Here is a 20,825-nt window from a genome sequence, read left to right on the forward strand (position 1 = left end):
GCTAGATCCTCAAATTCTCCTTTCAGTTTCCTATTTCAGCTTTTGCTCCACTAATGGCAGCAATGACTGACAAATCCTTTGCTCAAGAAACTCAATCCATTTTATATTTTTCCTCCATTCTTTATGTGCTATAGTCATCTAGATCTGTCTGTGTGGTCTGTAGGAATGTTGCCTCTCATCACTATAATAGAGTGGCTGTTTATTAAAACCGATTAGTAGTGGATTAGTGCAATAGATTAGGTTCACAAGACGTAATAGTCAATGACTATAGTAAATTAGAATTTGATAAACACAAAGACTCTATCTTCTGGAATAAGAACTCATTATTTGCAAAAATTGGTGGGGAAACTGGAAAATAGTAATGGCAGAAACTAGGCATTGACCAATACATAATATCCTATACATACCACAATAAGGTTGAAATGGGTTCATGATTTAGACATAAAGGGTGATTACTATAAGCAAATTAGGAAAACAAGGGGTAATCTACCTCTCAGACCTGTGGAAAAGGGAGGAATTCATGATCAAAGAAGAACTAAAGAACATTATGAAATGCAAAATGGATAATTTTGATTATATTAAATTAAAAAGATTTTGTACAAATAAAACCAATGTAGTTAGGATTAGAAGGGAAGCAAAAAACTGATAAAAAATTTTTATACCCAGTATTTATGGTAAAAGGATTCATTTCCAAAATGGAGAGAATTAATTCAAATTTATAAGCATACAAGCCATTCCTCAATTGATAAGCAATTGATAATTGCTTAGTGATAAGCCATTCCTTAATTTTCAGATGAAGAAATTAAAGTCATTTCTAGTCACATGAAAAAAACGTTCTAAATCATGATCAGAGAAATGCAAATTAAGACAGCTCTGGGGTACCATTTCATACCTCTCAGATTGGCTAAAATGACAGGAAAAGATAATGATGAATATTGGAGGGGAAAACTGGGACATTGATATATTGTTGCTAAAGTTGTGAACTGATCCAACTATTCTGGAGAACAATTTGGAACTATGCCCAAAGTACTATCAAACTGTTGCATACCTTTTGATCCAGCAGTGTCTCTACTGGGCTTGTATCCCAAAGAGAACTTAAAGGAGGGAAAAGTACCCATTTATGAAAAATGTTTGTGGTAGTCCTTTTTGTAGTGACAAGAAACTGGAAACTGAGTGGATGCCCATCAGTTGGGGAATGGCTGGATAAGTTATAGTATAAGGATATTATAGAATATTATTGATCTGTAAGAAATGCTGAGCAGGCTGATTTCAGAAAAGCCTGGAAAGATTTGTATAAACTGATGCTAAATGAAGCAGAACCAGGAAAGCATTGTAGGCAGCAGCAACAAGATTGTGTGATATTTGACTATGATAGATTTGATCCTTCTCAACAATTCAATAATCCAAACAAAATAAACAATACAAATAAAGTTAAAAAAAAGTATGTTTCAATATGCATTCAAAATTCAATTCTCTCTCTAGAATTAGATAGCATTTTAAAAGCATTTAAAATACTTCGGAATTGTTTTGATCAGAATAGCAAAGTCTTTCATAGTTGATCATCCTCACAGTACTTTGTTACTGGGTACAGTGTTTTCTTGTCTGCTCAATTCATTTTGCATATTTTGCTAGGAAATATTTGTCCCCTATAGTTCTAAATTAGTGAGTCACCTCAAATTTTTATTGTATGCTTGGTATATTATGAGTTAGTGTTTAATCAAATGGAACAAAATCAGTATGTTAAAACATTGGGCCTATTTCCCTCTTTTCTAATGTCACCTTTGAACCTCAGCAACAGGACAGCCCTCCCAGTCTTAGATACCAAGTAATCCAATATAGTTTAAAAATGTGCAAGCCTTTAAAAATTATTTTCATATTTATCATGCCAGGCAAGAAAAATGAGATCAAAAAGAAAAAAAAAACACAAGAAAGAAAAGAACCTGAACAAACAACAACAAAGGTGAAAATACTATGCTTTAATCCACATTCAGTCTATCTGATAAATATGGGCTGGTAACTCAGAGTTACTTTAATTAGTATTTCTTTAATCAATAGCAATTTAGAACATTCTTTTCAAGTGACTATAAATAACTTTAATTTCTTCTTTTGAAGATTGTCTGTTCATATCCTTTGACCACTTATCGACTGGGAAATAAATCTTTTTTAAATATAAATTTAAATAGGAAAAATAGAAGTCCTGGAGGTGACTGATCCTATTCTGAGAGTTTTAAGAGGGGAAAAAAGGGAAGATAAAGAGAGGTATACAATAGTGTAGAATATAGAAAGGAGTAAAAAATGTTAGAGATCTGTGAATAAATTCAAAAGGTTTATGAATTTAAATGGGAAATAATATCTTTTGTTTTTGATACTTCTAAATGAAATATGATGTTTCTTCAATTATTTAAAATTATTATTTGTGAGGAGGAGTTTATAAACTTTATTACACTGTCAAAAATTACATGACAAAATAGTTAAGAACCTCTGACCTAGACAATTGGGAAATAACTAAACAAAATGTGGTATAGAATGTAATGGAATATTACTGTACCGTTAAAAATGACAAAAGAGACAATTTTATGGAATCTTAAGTAGTATGGACTGTTAAAATGGATAATTATAAAATACTTTATACAGTGTAACAACATTATAAAGGAAAACAATTTTGACAAACTTAAAGAACTCTGATCAAAGAAATTACCAACCATATATCCATAGGACCTAAGATAAAGAATATTTCTCAACTCCTTAATTGAGAAGTGATGGACACAAGAAAAAGAGATTTTTTTTGACTTGGTTACTGAGTGAATTCATTTTGTTTAATGAAGCTCATTTGTTAGAAGAGTTTGTTTTTGTTTTTCCTTTCCTTCTCTCAGTTAATGGAGGGTAGAGGAGGAGGAGGATGTCAGGGAATGGAGTCTTAGCAATCATGATGCCAGTAAACAAAAGTGACCACTGACATGATACCATTTCAAAATTATTGCTTGTCCCAAGTAATTAATAAACCATTTAAATAGACATCCCAGTACCTAGCACAGTGTCTGGCATGTGATGTTTAACAAATATTTATTAATTGATTTAATAAGTGCTTGTTGGATTAGACTAGACTTAAAGAATTCAACATTGTATTTGTACTTCTGAATCTTAAACACCAAAAAAAGAGCATTTACAGACACACACACACACACAGAGCAGAACACAAAAGGAATATTTTATATGAAATCATGAATCTCTATTTCATGTTACATGTAATTTGAAAAATATCTTGGGGTTTAAGGGCTATATTGCCTTCTTAAGGACCATATCTTAAACCCAAATCACTGTGTCTTTCATTGATTGGCCAACAAATAGGTCCCAGCAAAGTCCCATTTGGTGATTGTTTGGGCCCTGATTGGCTCAGAATGAATGCTAATTGTAATTGTTTTTGTTTTGACCAAAAACCCTGGGAGTCTTCCCCTAGATTTTTTTTTTTTTGGTCTAGGTAAAAAGAGGCCATTTTTTGCTTCATTTCTGGACTTGTTTTATCACTGAATGGGTGTTGCATGAGTCAAACTGTGATGTAGGAAAAAACCTTAAAGGTCAAAGTCTCCCACTGCATGCAGGGCCATCTCCAGTCTTCTTGGTTTGTTTCTTGCTGATGGACCCGAATGGCTCCTGAAAAGAAAGTGAGTAGTGACTTTGCACAACCCTCCCTCACTTAAATCCAATTCATTTGAAAAAAAGTCATAGCTTCATCTTCCTGATATCAGGGCTCTCTTCAAGAAGGACAAATAACCACAAGGCTGACTCAAGAACATCTGACCTTATCAGATGATACCAAATTAAGCTTGTTTCCCTTTAAGTAACTTTTGATCAATTGAATCCTGGGTTTTGTGCTATATCCATATCATTTTCTTTTGCTATGTTTTTAATTTTATGGTTAATATATATATATATATATATATATATTATCTCAGGAAATGTACAACAATTATACCTCTATTTTTAAATGTTCACTTCAATGAATTTAAAAGATATAACAGTTGGTAGTGTAGGAAAATCAAGAGTCCAGAGGATCATTCACACCTACTATGAACCAGGATCAGTCATAATAAAGCAGAAAGGAAATCACAGTTGAAAATGAAAATCAGTGTCAAGAACTGACAAATGATCACTCTAAAACAACCTAATTGATTCTTAGAAAATGAGCAAAGGCCTACCAAGGAACTTGGAAGATGAAGAGAATGTTATTGATTCCTCTAGAGTGCAGTATTGGCTTCTTGAAGTTGGAAGAACACTAAAATTTAAACAGACTATAAAATGTTCTCCCAAAAAATATTTTAGGGATTTTTTTAAACTTTTAGTGTCCTGGAAATCTCTACTGAGGAATTAACAAACACATAGCCAAGAAACTCATTTTCCAATTTAATAGAAAAACAGATGTGAGAGAAAATATGTATACTTGACAATATGGCGTGAAGGAATGCTTTCATTGGGAACAAGGTAACTCAGCTCAACTAAAAGAGGGTCCTGCTTTTCACTAAAGAACAGTTCCCTGAAGTAGTTAACCTAGCAATCTGAGAATAGGGACATGAAAAAGACTGCCAGCTCCTCTCATTTAGCTTCTCAGAATCTTTGTGACCTGACATGTGGTTGACATCCTCCATATTTTTCTTTCAAAGCTAAAAGACAGAAATGCTTGAAGTCCAAAGAGACTCAATGACTCAAAGAAAACATGAAAAACACTGATGAAACCCCAAAAGACTGGAACTTTTCTGTTTTCCAACTCTAGGGTACCATTCCAATGGGTCTTGGCACTGAGGTTACAAATAAATGAATAATGCATTAAATGAAGCATAAAAATTTCTTTAATTAATTTGGAAACCATTGGCTGAAATAATACAATGCTACAGAGCAAGTTTTTTATGGCATATAATTAGATAAAATAGCAAGCTAGGTTAGAACAGCATTTGAGTACAGGCCTGCTCAGTGATGGTAGAAATTCTAGCCAAGCTTTGAAATGGAATTCCTTTGGAAGTATGGGGTAGAAAAGAGTCTTTGTTCTCAGAGCTTCTTTTATCAAAGGAAGACCTTATGATCTTCAAAAGATCAGAAAATCTGATTTCTCATGAGTATCCATGAACCAGCACTGTTAGGTAGCATAATCTACAGCTGGAGCATGAGGACAAACTAAATATCCTAAGGATAGGTAATTTTTAGATTCTACAAGAAGCCCAGTAAGTCTATCCTATGCTTAACAGAAAATTAAGAGCTTTTGAAAGGGGAGGTGGTGAGAAGATTTCCTAAGTTATCTCTTAGTCACATGTTCTTTAAGTTTGGGTCAACTTTCCTTTGGAGTTTGTAATTGTGGAGGAATATACCTTGATTTAGGGGGATGCTTATACCAATTGTTCTAACTATACTATCTTAGGAAATAACTATTTCTAAAAATAATTAAGGTTGGTTGATTAATTGATATCAATTCATTTTCAATGTCATAATATACTATTGTGGGCTTATGATCAAGACTGTCAGAATCAACCCCCACCTCCTCATGATTAGCCCTTAGTACTCTACAAGGAAGAAGTAGCCAATTACTCTCTAGGGCCCCAGATTTCCAGTGCAAGAAGAAACTGGGAAATTGAGAATAGAGTTTGCCCTACATATATTCAATAATTTGAAGGAGAGAAAACTAACAACTATGAGAATTATTATTATTAATTATTAATTAATATTAATATTATTGTTATAAGATATAGCTCACAAGCTATCTAGTCTCAAAGATAACTAAATTATATTCCAAGAAGTACAGAAGAGAAGAAAGTTCATTCTAGCTATAAGGCCCTGAGCATAAAATAAGAAATGGAGTGTTAGATATGGGAAGCAGTAAATAAGGCAATTTAGCGAGAACATGGCATATATGAAAGGAAATAATTCCTAATAAGGTTGGAAAGATAGGTTAGAACCACATTGTAAAGAACTTTGTCAAAAAAAATTGTATTTTTTACTGAAGACATCAGGGAGTCATTGAGGTGTCTTGAGCAGGATAGTGACATGATCAGATTGTGCTTTGGGAATTTCAACTTAGCAGCTATGTGGGAGATGAATCAAAGAAAGAAGAGCCTGGAAACTGCTGAGAGTCCAAGAAAGGTGCTATATGAATACAGGACATTCTAATTTTGTCTTCTTAGGAATAAGTATTTTTAGATGCTGAAGTAAGGACGACAACACATCTAGAAAAAAGTATGTCTGGTTCTATTTTTACTTTCTGATTAGGGTGTCATCATTTCCAAATGTGAACAGGAAATATGTCATATGCCATATGTTTTTCAGTGTATGGAACCATGCCCATTTCCATGACATGTCTTAATATAGCACAATAACAGAAAGGTTACAATGAAAATGTACACTACTGAAAACAACCTCTTGAAAACCTGAAATTTAAACAACCTGATCACAGAGAAGTCTTAGATTATTCTTCAGGTATGGAATAAATGAACCTTAAATAAACAAATTATCAAGACTTACTGAAGAGAGATAGGTATGTTCAGCAGATAAATAGAATAATTTGACTCCATAAAATAGAATTTCAAATTTTGATATTTAAAGTCTTTTATTAAATAGGCAAAAAAAGAAATATCTGGGAAATTTAAAAAATTTGCCCTATAAAGAAGCTGCCTGTCTCTCTCTCTCTCTCTCTCTCTCTCTCTCTCTCTCTCTCTCTCGTTTTTTCTCCTTATCATTAAATGTTTAAGAATTACATGTTTTTTTTTTTGAAATTGTCCCAGATTGTGTCATCTTGCCACATACTGCTTAGCTAAGTTGCTTAAAGCTTTGATTGTTTTTTTTTGGGGGGGGGAAGGGGGTTAATATCTTTCTCCTAAGGATGAATTTCCCACCCTCCTATAAACTTTTATGTACTGACATAAATCTGTCAGAGTAGGATGACAATTCTGTCTGAGTAAGTACTCTTCAGATCAAGCATCTAAAATCAGGCCATGTTTTTAAGCTTGGCACACATATCTTGGCTACCATTGATGAAGAAAAACAGCACAGTTGGTATCTGAGTCACGAAATTGAAGGAGTAGTAAGGATTCAGTGCTGAAGATGCATCTGCAAACCCTAGCTTCAATACTTCATTCTGTTGTTACTAAGTAGGAGGAATATCCTTTTAAGGGAAATCCGAATTGGGCTGCCACCTGTCATCTAGAGGCTTTGTCTCTTAGGAACAACTGGTGAATTGAATATTTAACAAGGCTATAGCTGGAAAAAGAGATTCAACTTTTCCTTTCATGTGCAAACTCTAAATTTGAGTATTGGAAAACACCCTCCTTACTTGTGCAATGAATGATAGCTCGCTCCTCTATCGTCAACATTTTTAACAATGATTTAGGGTTAGATAAGTGAAACTAATGTCATGTTGGGAAATTATATATCTTGATTCTTTCTGTTGTTACTTAATCATATAGCATCCAATATGGCAAACAAACTAAATCTATCACTTTCTCAAAAAAACACCCTCAGTCAAAACTTATCAGCTACTTAACGAATTCCACCTGATTTTCCCCTAAATTCAGCTTAGATTGGCTCAGTTTGAACTCTCTTCCTTTGTGCTTTCCTGCTGGTCCTACCAAAAGTAGAGACAAGGTCAGGGAAGAAGTGGGAGTATGGTTGTATGTAAGTAGAACTGGTGCTTAGCAAGCAGGTGTCCCAGTGGGAGCTGAACAGAAAGAGTCAACCTGAGAACAAAACAAGTTAATCACCAAGGCAGGTAAACAAGTCTTCTGTCTCAGCAGATCCAAAGGACAGAGCATATACTTCAGTAAAGTAAACAAACCAAGGCAGGAGGGAGGACCAGAGTACAAAAAGCATAAAATGATTGTTAAGAGTTCATCTGTCTTATCCTTTCACCATGGTGGTAAGAGTTCATCTGTCTTATCCTTTCACCATAGTGGTGTTCAGGGTCATTTTGGCTCAACTTCACCCCTCAGTCTACTTAACACAGATCTATTTTGCTCCTTCACAACTCAAGAATTATGTGGCTTTATAGTATTTTTATGAAAGCATGACTGGGCTAGAGAATTGAGGGAATAACCAGAGTCATTATAAGTCGAAGTAATATGAGGATTAGTGGAATGATGACAAAGTGGAGGGATTTTTTTTTAGTGAATGCCATCAGACTCTGCCATTGGCTCTTTGATCAATGATTCCATCAAAAGCATATAGAACATGATTATGAAGTTTCTAGATAACAAAAAAATAGAAGTGATAATTAACATGCTAGATAAGAGAACTAAGATATGAAAAACTTGAAAGAGGCCAGAATGATGGGATTATAAGATATATATTATAATATGTATATAAGATTATAATGATGGGATAATAAGAAAAAATATGATGGGGATAAATGTTTTATAGGTTAAACAAGCATGTCCAAGTATGGGATGAGTTAATTCTGGCTAGAAAGCAAATCATGTGAAAAAGCTGCTCATGTAATTTGGAAATGGTACCACATATCTACACTGGCTGCTAACTTTGTTATTAATACACCAAGCAGGTTAAATCTCCCATGCTAATCAAACAAGAACTTTCTTATGAGTAGCTTCTGGGCTTCTGGTCTGGGAGAGACAGGGTTTACTCAGTCTTTAAAAAGAAGAAAGGGAAAAAAGAGAAACAAAAGAAAGAAGAAAAGGGTATATTATTTTTAATAAACTTCCAGCTCAATAGGAGTCCACATTGTGAAATGGCACCCCAAAAAGCTGATGTAGTATTAGACTACAATAATAGCAGTATGGTTTCTAGAAGAAGAGAGGTATAGTTCCATTAAATTTTTCCTTAGTAAGACCATATCTATAGTATTCTGTATACTTGTGCCCTAGGTATATAATCTATTATATACCAGACAAGTGATCTTTGCCTGTGGATCTCTGGTAATCTAGAACTCAGTCAGTTTGTTCCTTTCTCTTAGGGTACAAGTTTGAAGTTTTCTTACCAAATCATCTTCTGGATGTTTTCCAGATTATCTATGTGCTTCCTAAATTGTGATGGCTAAAACTAGATACTATGCTTTTGTTACTGTTGTCTAGGATTACATTAGCATTTTTGGCTGCTGTGTCACTTTGTGGACTCATACTGAGCTTAAAGTCCTTTTCTTTCTTTATAAAAAAAGTAGCTATAGAGAGAAATCTTTCTATATACATATACATGTGTATATAAACATATACATATATGTACATATACACATATATGTCTATATATATATACATACATTTATAACATTACACAAAGATAAATATACACACATCTGCTCAGGTATGATTTGGATAAGGTGGACTCGGGTTCTTTTAGAATTCTGAAATTCTCTAATTCTATAAAAAACCATACTTTTCCTATAATCAGTCTATGAAAGCTTCTTTAATATTCTTCCTCACTGAACTTCTATTTCTGACTCCCACTAAATAAAAGGGGAATATGAAGTAAAGTTAGGAGTCTTTTGAGATATTAAACCCTTTTCTAGCACTCTTTACCATACTTGGGTTTCACCAGATTATTTTCCAAAATTTCAACCTAGAAAAAAATATTATTTGTAGTCTATAATCCCTATTCTAAAAGCTATAACACTGGCACCAATAAGAATGAATAGACAATAACAAAACAATAGAATGAATTGCACTATGACTTCTTAGCATTAAATATTCTTAGGAGGAATATTATTATGGTTCAGTTGTTTCAGTTGTGTCTAATTCTTTGTGACCCTATTTAAAATTTTCTTGCCGAAAATACTAGAATTGTTTGCCATTTCCTTCTCCATCTCCAGAACAGACACTCTATCCACTACACCACTTAGCTGTCTACAAAGTATGTTTCATCATATCTTTTTTTTACAAAATGAGAAACTGAAATTAGGAGGTCAAGGAAGTACTTTAGGTTCAGAACGAGTCAGAAACAAAATCCAATTTAATTCTGTTTCACAGACATTAGATTATAATACTCCTTTCTTTAAAACACCTTAGCTTAATGCTAATTATGGGGAGGGTTTATTCCTCAAACATATAATGCTTAGAAGCATTGTGAATTCACAATGGGAAAATACATTTAAAAATAATGTCTTAAATGAATTGTCATCTGTGAAAAAATGTGTGGGAGTAGGATATTTCTACAACTCAGAAAAGCAATTAATTCATCATTATAAGGAGAAGTTTAAAGTAAAACAAATACCAAAATGAGAGATGCTTTAAAAAATAGTGCAATACTTAACACTGCTAATGCAGTAATTTGTTTGACTATGCATATTTTTCACAAGTTTTTCTTCCCAGTGAAAAGGGTTATGGTGGGATGGAGTGAAAATAAATTTTTACTAATTTAATTTACTAATTTAAAACTTTTCAGTGCAAATTAAAACAATCCTGATATTCTACATCACACCAATCATGACTTATTTGGATATGAGATTATAAACATGAATGACCAGAAAGATGGTAGTACTTTCAAGAGAATTAGGGAAGTTATTAATAGGGGAAGACTCTATGTATGACAAAATAATAAAAGCTCTTTTTGTCATAATATATTAGCAAAAAACCGGAAGCAAGTAGATACTCAATTGGGGGTTGGATGTGATATCTAAGTACAAGTGAATATTGTGTAGGAAAAATAAATATGAAGAATTTAGAGAAACATGGAAAGACTCATATAAACTGATGCAGTCAAGTAATCAGAATCAAAATAATATATACAATGAGTATAATAATGTAAATGACAACATTAAATGGTAGCCAATGACCAAATTTAATCCCAGACAACAGATACTTTCTCCTTAAAGGGAAGTTGGAGCATTGTACAAGTGGGCTGTTTTGTTTGTCAGTTTTGCTCAATTATTTTCTTTTCCAAGAGTGGATTTAGTACCAGGGGTAGTATGTTGGGAAATGATTGTGGTGTAAAAAAATGAATTAACAAAACATTATTTTATATGTGCATATGCTTTAAGGAAAATTAGATATTTGTAAAAAAGTCACTCTATATTTTCTGTTGTATCTATTCAAAGGAAAAATGTCCCCAAGGGAAAAAGCTGCATTTACCAAAATAATATATAATTATAAGTTCCCTGCTTCTGTAAGGTTAAATTTAAGTTGTTTAACTTTTCTGAATAAGCAGCTGTAAGAGGTACAAATAGGTTTATTATTAGGCCAAGTGCTTTGGCTATCCTAAGTACAGTTATTTTTAACTCTATTTACATAACCAATATGTTTTATAGCAAAAGTTGGAAGAGATCACTTTTTTCTAAAGTCATTCAATTTTTCAGGTGTAGTGTTAGTTGCAGAAAAGATTGCAGTTGAATGTTTTACTTCTAACCCAATTCAATCCATATACTAATGTTAAGCTAAACTAATAATTGGGTAATTGGTAATAACTGTCAGATTTTAGGTTGGAATATCAGAAAATGAGATACAAAATATTATGATATTATAAGGACAATCCTGAATTATTAAATCTGAGCATTAGAACTTTCAACTTGTCCCATGAGATTGGACTTCTCTCAGAAAGCAACTAGACATTTGATCTGTGGCCTGTGGGGTAACTTGATCCTTTTGCTCTTCAGGAGAGAAATGATGCTGATGTCCTTGGAAACTCTGCCTTGTGGGCTGGCCTCATGGGACTTAGTCTAGCTTACTATAAGAGGCTTCCTAATTCTGATTCCAAAGAAATAGCATCATTTAAGATAGATTAGCCAGAAAAGACAGATTTTTAAAAATCTTACCACATAGAAGGGGCATAGTCACTATTTGTTGAGATAAAAAAAATATTAGAGAATCAGGTGACTAATACTATGTTTCCAAAAGACAGAGTCACTCAAGCAGAGGCAAAGAAGACCAAACTCTGCATGACAACTGCTGATTAAACAAGTACGGCTCTGCAGATACAATGTATACTGACTCCTATTGATATTTTCAGTTGTGGCTCTATACACATGACAATCACTATGGACAATGTCATCTTCCTATATAAGATGTAATTAGACAGACATGGGAATATATATCTATCATGTTCTTTGATGAGACAAAAAATTAGCCAAACCAAGGAGACTTTAGGTGAAAACATTTGTTGGTATAGCCATTTTATTAGTGGTTCAATAAAACAGAATTTTGCCTAATTTGCTTGTTTTATTTAAATGGAGCTTTTAAAAACCAAATTTTATACTAGCTGTACTAGAGGAAAAGCTCATCTATAATGATGAGCTTTTGAAATGCTGCATTATTTATACTGTACCTGAATGTCCTGGATCAGGGAGAGGACAACCCTCCAGGATCTAAAAAACTTGGGAGAATAGAATCAGAAAAGAAAAATCCCCAAGCTGATAAAATCAGCCTTTTTGTTCTTGAGAGTACATTTGTGATTATTAGAGAGGACCCTTGTAAAAACACTCAAATGGATCTGCTGATTCATCAATGAAGGTATTTTGTTAGGTGATATGGTTCACAAGCCCTCCGTATCTCCCATTTTGTGTGACTTTTGCCCATCTCTTTTCCTCACTTCAGGTCCTCTCTATATTCTATATGCCTTTTTGTTTCTCTCTTGATTGATACACCAGATAAAGATGCCCCCTGTGACTAGAATAGCTCTTTTGCTCATATATTTCTTTTCTCTAATTCTCCTTCATAAATCCTTATTTCTCATGTGCTAAATAAACTATTCACATCCTGGGTACTGAATAAGAGAGCTCAACAAATGATGAGAAAAATTAAGCAAATACTGAAGGTTAGTATCTAGTTAGGCTATTTTGACAGAATAGGCTATAAAGTATTAAAACCCTCAAATTTCTTTTTTTTTTTTTTACAAAAATTTCTTAAGCAAAAATGAACACTTAATAAAATTTTAATTTTATCATTTTCTTAATGATGCCTTTTATTAATAACTTAACATTCATATGGCACTTTAAAGTTTAAAATGCATTTTATATGTACTATTTCATTTAATTTTCACAACAATCCCCTGAGGCAAGTTTGACAAATATTTTATAGATGAAGAAACTGAGAATCTGAGATATTAAGTGACCTTGTCATGATTACACAGCTAAGAGTTGGTGATGAGATTCAAACCCAATTCTTCTTAATCCCAAGTGCAACATTCTCTGTACAGGCAGCTCAGTGAAACAATGGATAAAGTTCTGGTCTTGGAATCATGAGGAGCTGAGTTCAAATCCAGCTTCAGAGACTTACTAGCTGTTTGACCATAAGCAAGTCATTTAACTCTTATTTGCCTCAGTTTTCTCAACTATAAAGTGGAGAGAATAGTAGCATATACCTCACAGGGATTTTATAAGGATCACAATAGGAAATATTTATAAAAAGATCTTAGCACAATGTCTGGAACCTTAATGAATGCTTATTTCCATCATCTATCCTGTCTTTGTATAGATTCAACAAAAACAGCTAGGATAATTGTGTGTATGAATATGATAATTGATATTTTAGAATTCAAAATTAGATTCTGATTTATGATATAGGTGTTTGATTTATTCGTACCTGAAGTTCAGATATCATCTCATACATCACAATAGCAATTCAAGCAGAGGGCATACCTCTTAAGTAAGATTCATAACTACATGACTTTACATCTTATTTTTATTCTGAACTTAACACCAAGTAAAATGGCCATTTCCATTTCAAAAAGTGAAATAAAGTGCAAGGAGAGATGTTTTGTGAGAAGGAGAATTTCCACCTCCAGGGGCCAAAGTCTTTTGGAACATTAGACACCTAATTGACAAAGTAAAATCAAAAGGTTTTTTTTTAAATGTATTTGAACCTATTTCAACTTGCTCACTAGAAACAATGTCTTTGCCCTGATTTCTTAGGGATAGAAATCCCTCTATAAAATCCATCGATTTCTGTTTGCCAAAGTTCATCTCTTCAAAATCATTTTGTAAAATGTAGATAATGTTACATCTATCTCACAGCATTGTTGTGTAGCTCAAATGAGGTAATATTTGAAAGGTGACCTTTCAACAAACTGCCAGTGATTGTTTCGGTATGAACGATGTGTTTGTGTGTGTGTGTGTGTGTGTGTGTGTGTGCGCGCACGCGCATATGTGTGCTCTAAGGTCCTTTGAGCCTCCATATAAATGAATGGGAACATAGATGAGAAGGAAACCACTCTGTTAAAACATATGTAAAGTCAGGACTGTTTCATGAAATATATGACAGCATATATAATAGAAATGTATATAGTATTTGGTGGCAACAAGCCACCTAGGCTTTGAAGAACCCTATCGCCCCTCCCCTCAACTCTTGTGAATATATGCAGGGATTGAAAATTTCCACAGAATTCTCCAGCAGTCCTGCCCATCTGGAATTGTTCACAAATTGCATTAATACTTCTTCCAATATTGTGCCCAAAAATTACCCCACGGTTGACCACTGAAGCAATACATATGCTAGTAAGCAGTGGACAGAGGAAGGAGAATGGAGATGGCAAATTATACAAGACATCAAGATATCTATATAAGAATGAATTAGTGAGTTAACGGAGAAGGATTTGATTCCCTAACCCTAGTCATCTTTTCAGTAGTCTTGCCAAATCAGAAACTATATCCTGGGTCGGAGGATTCTGAGAAGATGGCAAAGTAGGTCAGAAAAATTTCCCCCACAAACAGAACAAATATGCACATCGGGGTGAACATAGGTTGGTGAAAAACAAAGAAGACTTGGGGCTTAAAAGGGGTTCTTCTGAGAGAAGACCAAAGAAAGACCCCAGGATGAGGCTTAACCTGTGTGAAGTCTAACACCTCCAGGCTAGCATACAGAAGAGCAAAAGGGGACTCTGGGAAGTAGCTGGGTTCAGCTGAAGCCTCAGTATGAGCCACAGGAATTTCCATCTTCTAGCAGTGGACAGTGTGCAAAGTCAGGGGTCTGAGTCCATAAAGATTGAGAGAACATCAGCTAATTAGGAATGCCAGGCCCAGTTATGTTGCAGAGTTGTGGCCCTGTGCTAAAAGGAAGCAGCACAGCTGGTGAGTGCAAAAGCAGTGGGGCAGGAACCTTAAGAACTTGCAGGAGGGTAGAGCTTGTGGTTTGGGGTTCCAGACCAGAAGGGAGAACTGAAGTGAAGCTAGAGGAACCTCCTCCAACCCCCAATAAGAGGTACTTATGCTAATAGTTCTCGTTTAAAAAAAAAAAAAAAACGTGTTGTTTTTTTTTTTGAAGTAAAGGCAAAGAAGAAAGAATTCAACCTTAGAAACTTCTTCAGAGGAGGATACTTAAGTAAAAAAAAACCCTCTTCTATTCCAAAATAGTAATGTTAAATGGCTACCTGTTCAGAAAGAAATTAAAGAACTCAAGACTTTGAAAATGAAGTGAGATTGAGAGATTACATGTGTGCCAGTGGGAAGAAGGCATGGCCAGCACCATCAAAAAGCCAAACCTGGGTCCCACTCCCCTAAGAAAGAAGATGAGATCCAAACTTGAATTCACAGAGGTTCAGCTAGAAACAAGAAATTAGAGAGGCATTTGATCTCTTTGATACAGGTGAAACAAGGACAATAGATGTTAAGGATCTCAAGGTGACCATGAGAGCAATAAGCTTCAAACCAAGAAAAAAGAGATAAAAAAAAGATATCTGACCTTGACAAGGAGGGGATAGAGAAAATGAGTTTCTTGGCAATGATGACTCAAAAAATGGTTGAAAAGGATACCAAAGAAGAAATTATGAAGGCTTTAATACTCTTCAATGATGATGAAACTAGAAAAACTTCCTTCAAGAATTTAAAACATGTGGCTAGAAAGCTAGGAGAAAAGTTAATTGATGAGGAACTACAGGAAATAATTGACAAAGCCGATCAAGATGGTGATGGAGAAATCAATGAACAGGAATTCCCGCAGATCATGAAAAAGATCAATCTGTATTGAGGTCAATAGCTCTTTCCCTTGTGTAGGCACATACCAATACATTTACTGGTTATAAAGATTCCTTGTTTTCATTTTTGAGGCATCACTATAGTACATAGAAGCTAATTTTCCTTCTCCATTAATTTATTTAGATAATTATGTTGGCAAATTTCAATTCAATCATTTTTTCTAAAGAATTCTAAAAACATAATACTAGATAAAACACCTTTTCAATGGATTCTCTAATTTAGAGCCCTTAAACTTAAAGATGGGGGCCTAAAACTGCCTTCCCCCTACCCTTTTGCCTGGTATCTTTTTTTTTATTCATTAATACACCAAATCCCAGAGTAAAATTCAAGGATTATGCCACTGAAATGGGAACAAAAAATATTTCCTTTAATGCACTGGTTCTCTTATCACCTTGTTTCCATCATTTTCTTCTCCTCCCATGCTCAGGCATATGATACAGCAGAACCATGTGATTGGCTTGTAGGCTGCCTTTCCAAGCCATTTTCCCTCCCTCTTCCATTCACATTCTTTTAAGAAGAAACTAGCTTACCAACTTTGTTATATCTGGAAACACACTGACATACCTATTTGTTTTGTGAAGGGCTTGGAATGTTCCATGGCATCATCCTCTGTAATCACTGCTGACCATCTGGCTCATCTACTTTGTGTGTCATCCTGGCAAGTGCTTTTTTTTTTTCCTAGGCCAGGCCACCAAATTAAAAATGCTAAATGTAATGTTAGTCTAAATAAATCACACATAACAAAGGTTGGCTAAACCACATAAATATTTGGAACACAAATTTTTCTCTCCCTTTCCAAAATGTTAAATGTGTAATTCTTCTACACATATTTCCACAATTATCATGTTGCACAAGAAAAATCAGATCAAAAAGGACAAAATGAGAAAGAGAACAAAATGCAAGCAAATGACAACAAAAAAGTGAAAATTCTATGTTGTGATCCATATTCAGTCCCCCTTCTCTCTAGGTACAGATGGCTCTCTTCATCACAAGACCACTGGAGTTGGCAAATTCATAAATTTTAAGAGCTTAGTTGCTTTGAATATCTGGGGCATGTCATGTTTCAAGTATTTAGCAAAGCCATTTCCCCTTTTCCCTGCTTGGAAAGAAGGGAACTGCTGTTGTCTTCATTAGAAATCTAGTGAAACCTTGGTCTTTTTCTATTGATTTTGTCATAAGTTCCTCTTTTCTGGTTAGTTCTACGAACCTCTGCTTCTTATTAGTACATGGCTTTCCTCTCTGATGTATGGATACCAACCACCAAATGTCCCATATGGGTAGTTTGACACACAGTTTTGTAATTCCCAATAGTCTGTACTGTGTTGATGCTATTTTTTCTGTTGTAAATAAAGTCTTTCTTATTTAAATAAAAAAGGTAAGAGCGAATGAGGAAAACAAAAAAACAAACAAACAAACAAAAAAAAACTAAGACTTATCCAAGAAAAACAAGATCATAAGAAAAAGTTAACCAATTAGAAAAGAAAATATAGAAACTTAAAGAAGAAAATAAATTCTTTGAAAATTAGAATGGGGCAAGGGGAAAGCCAGTGAGAACAGATCATAAAGAGAAAATATAAGAATAATTGGCTACCTGAAAGTTGTGAGCAAAAAAAAAAATCTTGACACAATAATGGAAGAAATAATCAAAGAAAATTATCCTGAAGTTATAGAATATAAGGGGGAAGCAGAAATTAAAACAAAAATCTACCAATCACCATCTCAAAGAGATTTTTTTTTTTTGCGAAAAATCCATAAGAATAGTATTACCAAGTTTTGAAACTGCCAGATCAAAGAGAAAATTTTGCAAGAAACAACCAACCCTCCTCAAAAAAACCAAAAAACCAAAAAACAGTATACTGCAGCTATAATTAGACTTGTATGGGATTTATCAACAGCTAAAAAGACTATAAATCCTGGAATAAAATATATCAGCAATCAAATAAACTAGGCCTGCAGCCAAAAATAACATATCTGGCAAAATCATCCATAATATTGAACCAAAAAATGGACATTCAATGAATTTTCAGATTTTTAGGATTTAGTCTCCAAGAAACCCGAACTTAATAGAAAACTTAACATATAAGAGTGAATATAAAAGATTAATTTCAAAGAACTCAAATGGACAAATTGTTTTTACATGGAAATGTATACCATATATTTAAGATTGATATAAGTAATTAGGTAATTCAGAAGAAATATTAAGGCAGAATTGAGTATGATCTGATTCTAAAAAGCAAAACTATCTAGGAAAAGGTAAAAAATAGTAATTATATTATACAACTGTGGTGCAGAGAAGTATTAGAGTGGGAAGGAGGATTTGTAGTTCTGAAAACCTACTCATATCGGGAATGGGTTAAATAGGGAACGCTATTTATATATACTATGAAGAGTATAATACCTTCCAAAATTTATAAAGAAATAAATGGGGAGGGAATAGGATAAGGTTGGGGTATAGAAAGATTTGTATATTTATGGCAGAGGGATAAGGTATGTAGATTAATGGAAAAGGGAAAAAGAGGTGGGGGTAGAAGATAAAAGAGGGATCCTTAGATGGGGGTGATTAAGTAATAGCAAGACAAGTTAAGGAATATAATTAAAGTAAAAGAGTTATCAGGGATAGGAAATAAAAGATATATACATACACTACAACAAGAATCAAGAGTAGAATTTATTAGAAAAAAAGTAGGGCTAATAATCATTGATCTTAGACAAAATCAAACTTAGAGATTCAATCAAGAGAGAAATTTACATTATATGTCATCCATATTAATATTGTTTTAGATGCATGTTTACATATGGGTAAATGTGTATGTGTGTGTGAGTGTATGTGGGTATGTATGCATGTCGCTATATATGTGTGTGTATAAGGATATATGTATGAATATATATGTGTGCATATATGTGTGTGTGTATGTATGTATATCTATATCTGTGCTTAATTGTAGTTTGCTTGGGGGAGGTAGAGGAAATGAAAGGGGGAAAACTTTCTTAATAAAAAGAAAAGTGCATAGCAGAGAACAAAGATGCAAAGATGGATATAATCTCCTCTATTTATATATATATATATATATATATATATATATATATATATATACACTTTCTTGAAATGGACATGTATTGTTATATATTTTGAGTCTTCCTTGATGTTCTGCTGGGCACATGACAATGTTTGTTTTGTTTTTCTTTTTTGTCTTTCTTTTTCTATTCTGTTTTTTCTTATTTTGCATTTAATTCAAATTAAAAAAAAAAAAAAACAAACTATATCCTGGATTTTATTCTTTTTTTATTTAAATCTTTTACACCGAGAGTCTATAATTCTGAATGGTGATTCACCTGTCTCATAGTTCCTTTTTTAAAAATGATTTTAATTTTGTTATTTTCCCAATTACAGTAAAAAAAAAATCTAACAACCATTTAAAAAGTTTGAGTTCCAAATTCTCATCCTCCTTCCCACTCCTCCCTGTACCTTCAGAAGGCAAGTAATTTAATTTCTACTATACATGTGCAGTCATACAAAACTGGTCCATAGTTTCAAGTGGGCTTTACCTATATTTCACTGCTACTCTCTGTCCATTTTCTCAATCTTGCCATTCTCCTTGCTGTTACCACTCCAGAACTCCCTCTTTCCCCCTCGTTTTAAAACCATAATCAAATCAATTCTTTTAGGATTCCTGAAAGGGGGAAATGCATGGGAAGAATTTGACAGAAGTATAGCATTAGGATTCTAGATCTGGTGAGATATATAGTAAACTATTATCATTCAGGAGGACAATGTCCCATGGCAGGATATGGAGGGCAGGGTTAGAGGTAGATGGTGGAACAAAATAACATAGAAAAAGCTGATGAGAATTATTGTATGTGTAAACATATAATACAAGCATAAATATGTAGTTGCTTTTAATCATTTCATAATACATATATAGATATTTAATATATGCCATTAAAATATTACTTATATTCAGCTACTCATAGACCTTGAACCAATCATAATCCAATATATCTAATCATATCTATGAAAATGTAGCTCTAAGAAAAGAAATACAGGTTTTCTGTACTATATGATGCAGAGCATAGGCCTATATACAATAATCAAAAATATAGGATACGTATAGGAATATAGCAAGTACATACATAAGAAAATCCATTAAAATCTGACTAAGAGTATACATATCAAAGAAACATCAACTCCATATGTATAGTATTACATACTGGCATATGAATCAACAACATGAAAACATGAGTAAAAATATAATAGTGAAAGAATATTGCACAGTGAAACATGCCATATACAAATAAGTCCATATGTTTTGCTTACATATAAAACAAACATTACCTGCATTTCAACAACAGCTATGGTCTCACAACATGAGTCACCCATTTTCCTGAAGCATGATTGTGGTCAAATAGATCTACAACTTCCACCAGGACTTTCTGAGCTTGTGGATGGTGTAAGGTGACTTTGAACATCCTATTGTCCTTTGAGACCTATTGACCAATCTTGAAGTTGTAGTTGCATTTGTACCCTTACACATGTATGGTATATATGTTTTTATCCTCCAATTTTATGAAAGAAAATGGTCTATTGCTACTTTTCCTATCAAGATATATCATTAAGTGTTTTTGTTTTCAATTAATTATATCTGGCTGACTAGTAAAAGTAAACACTTCACTGGAAGATTGTGGGCTATGGGGTTTTAGAGAGGTAAATGTACAATCCCTAGAGTACTCTGACCTAGATGTAGCTTCTTTCTTAGATTCCCCATGTAAAAGAAAAAGAGAGAGAACAGAGAAAGAGAGAGAGAAAAAAGAGGAGAGAGAGGAAAGAGGGAGAAAGGAGAGAGAGGAGAGGGGGGGGAGAGAAAGGAGAGAGAGGGGAGAAAGAGAGAGGAGAGAGAAAGAGAAAGAGAGAGAGAAAGGAGAGAAAGGGGAGAAAGAGAGAGGA

At 33.7% G+C, this 20,825-nt stretch overlaps 1 pseudogene; it reads left to right on the plus strand.

The window, feature by feature from the left end:
* Positions 1–15,363: 15,363 nt before the first annotated feature.
* Positions 15,364–15,887, plus strand: LOC100914258 (annotated as a pseudogene).
* Positions 15,888–20,825: the final 4,938 nt, after the last annotated feature.

This window comes from Sarcophilus harrisii, chromosome 2 (assembly GCF_902635505.1).
Source record: "Sarcophilus harrisii chromosome 2, mSarHar1.11, whole genome shotgun sequence".
NCBI classification, from domain to species: domain Eukaryota; kingdom Metazoa; phylum Chordata; class Mammalia; order Dasyuromorphia; family Dasyuridae; genus Sarcophilus; species Sarcophilus harrisii.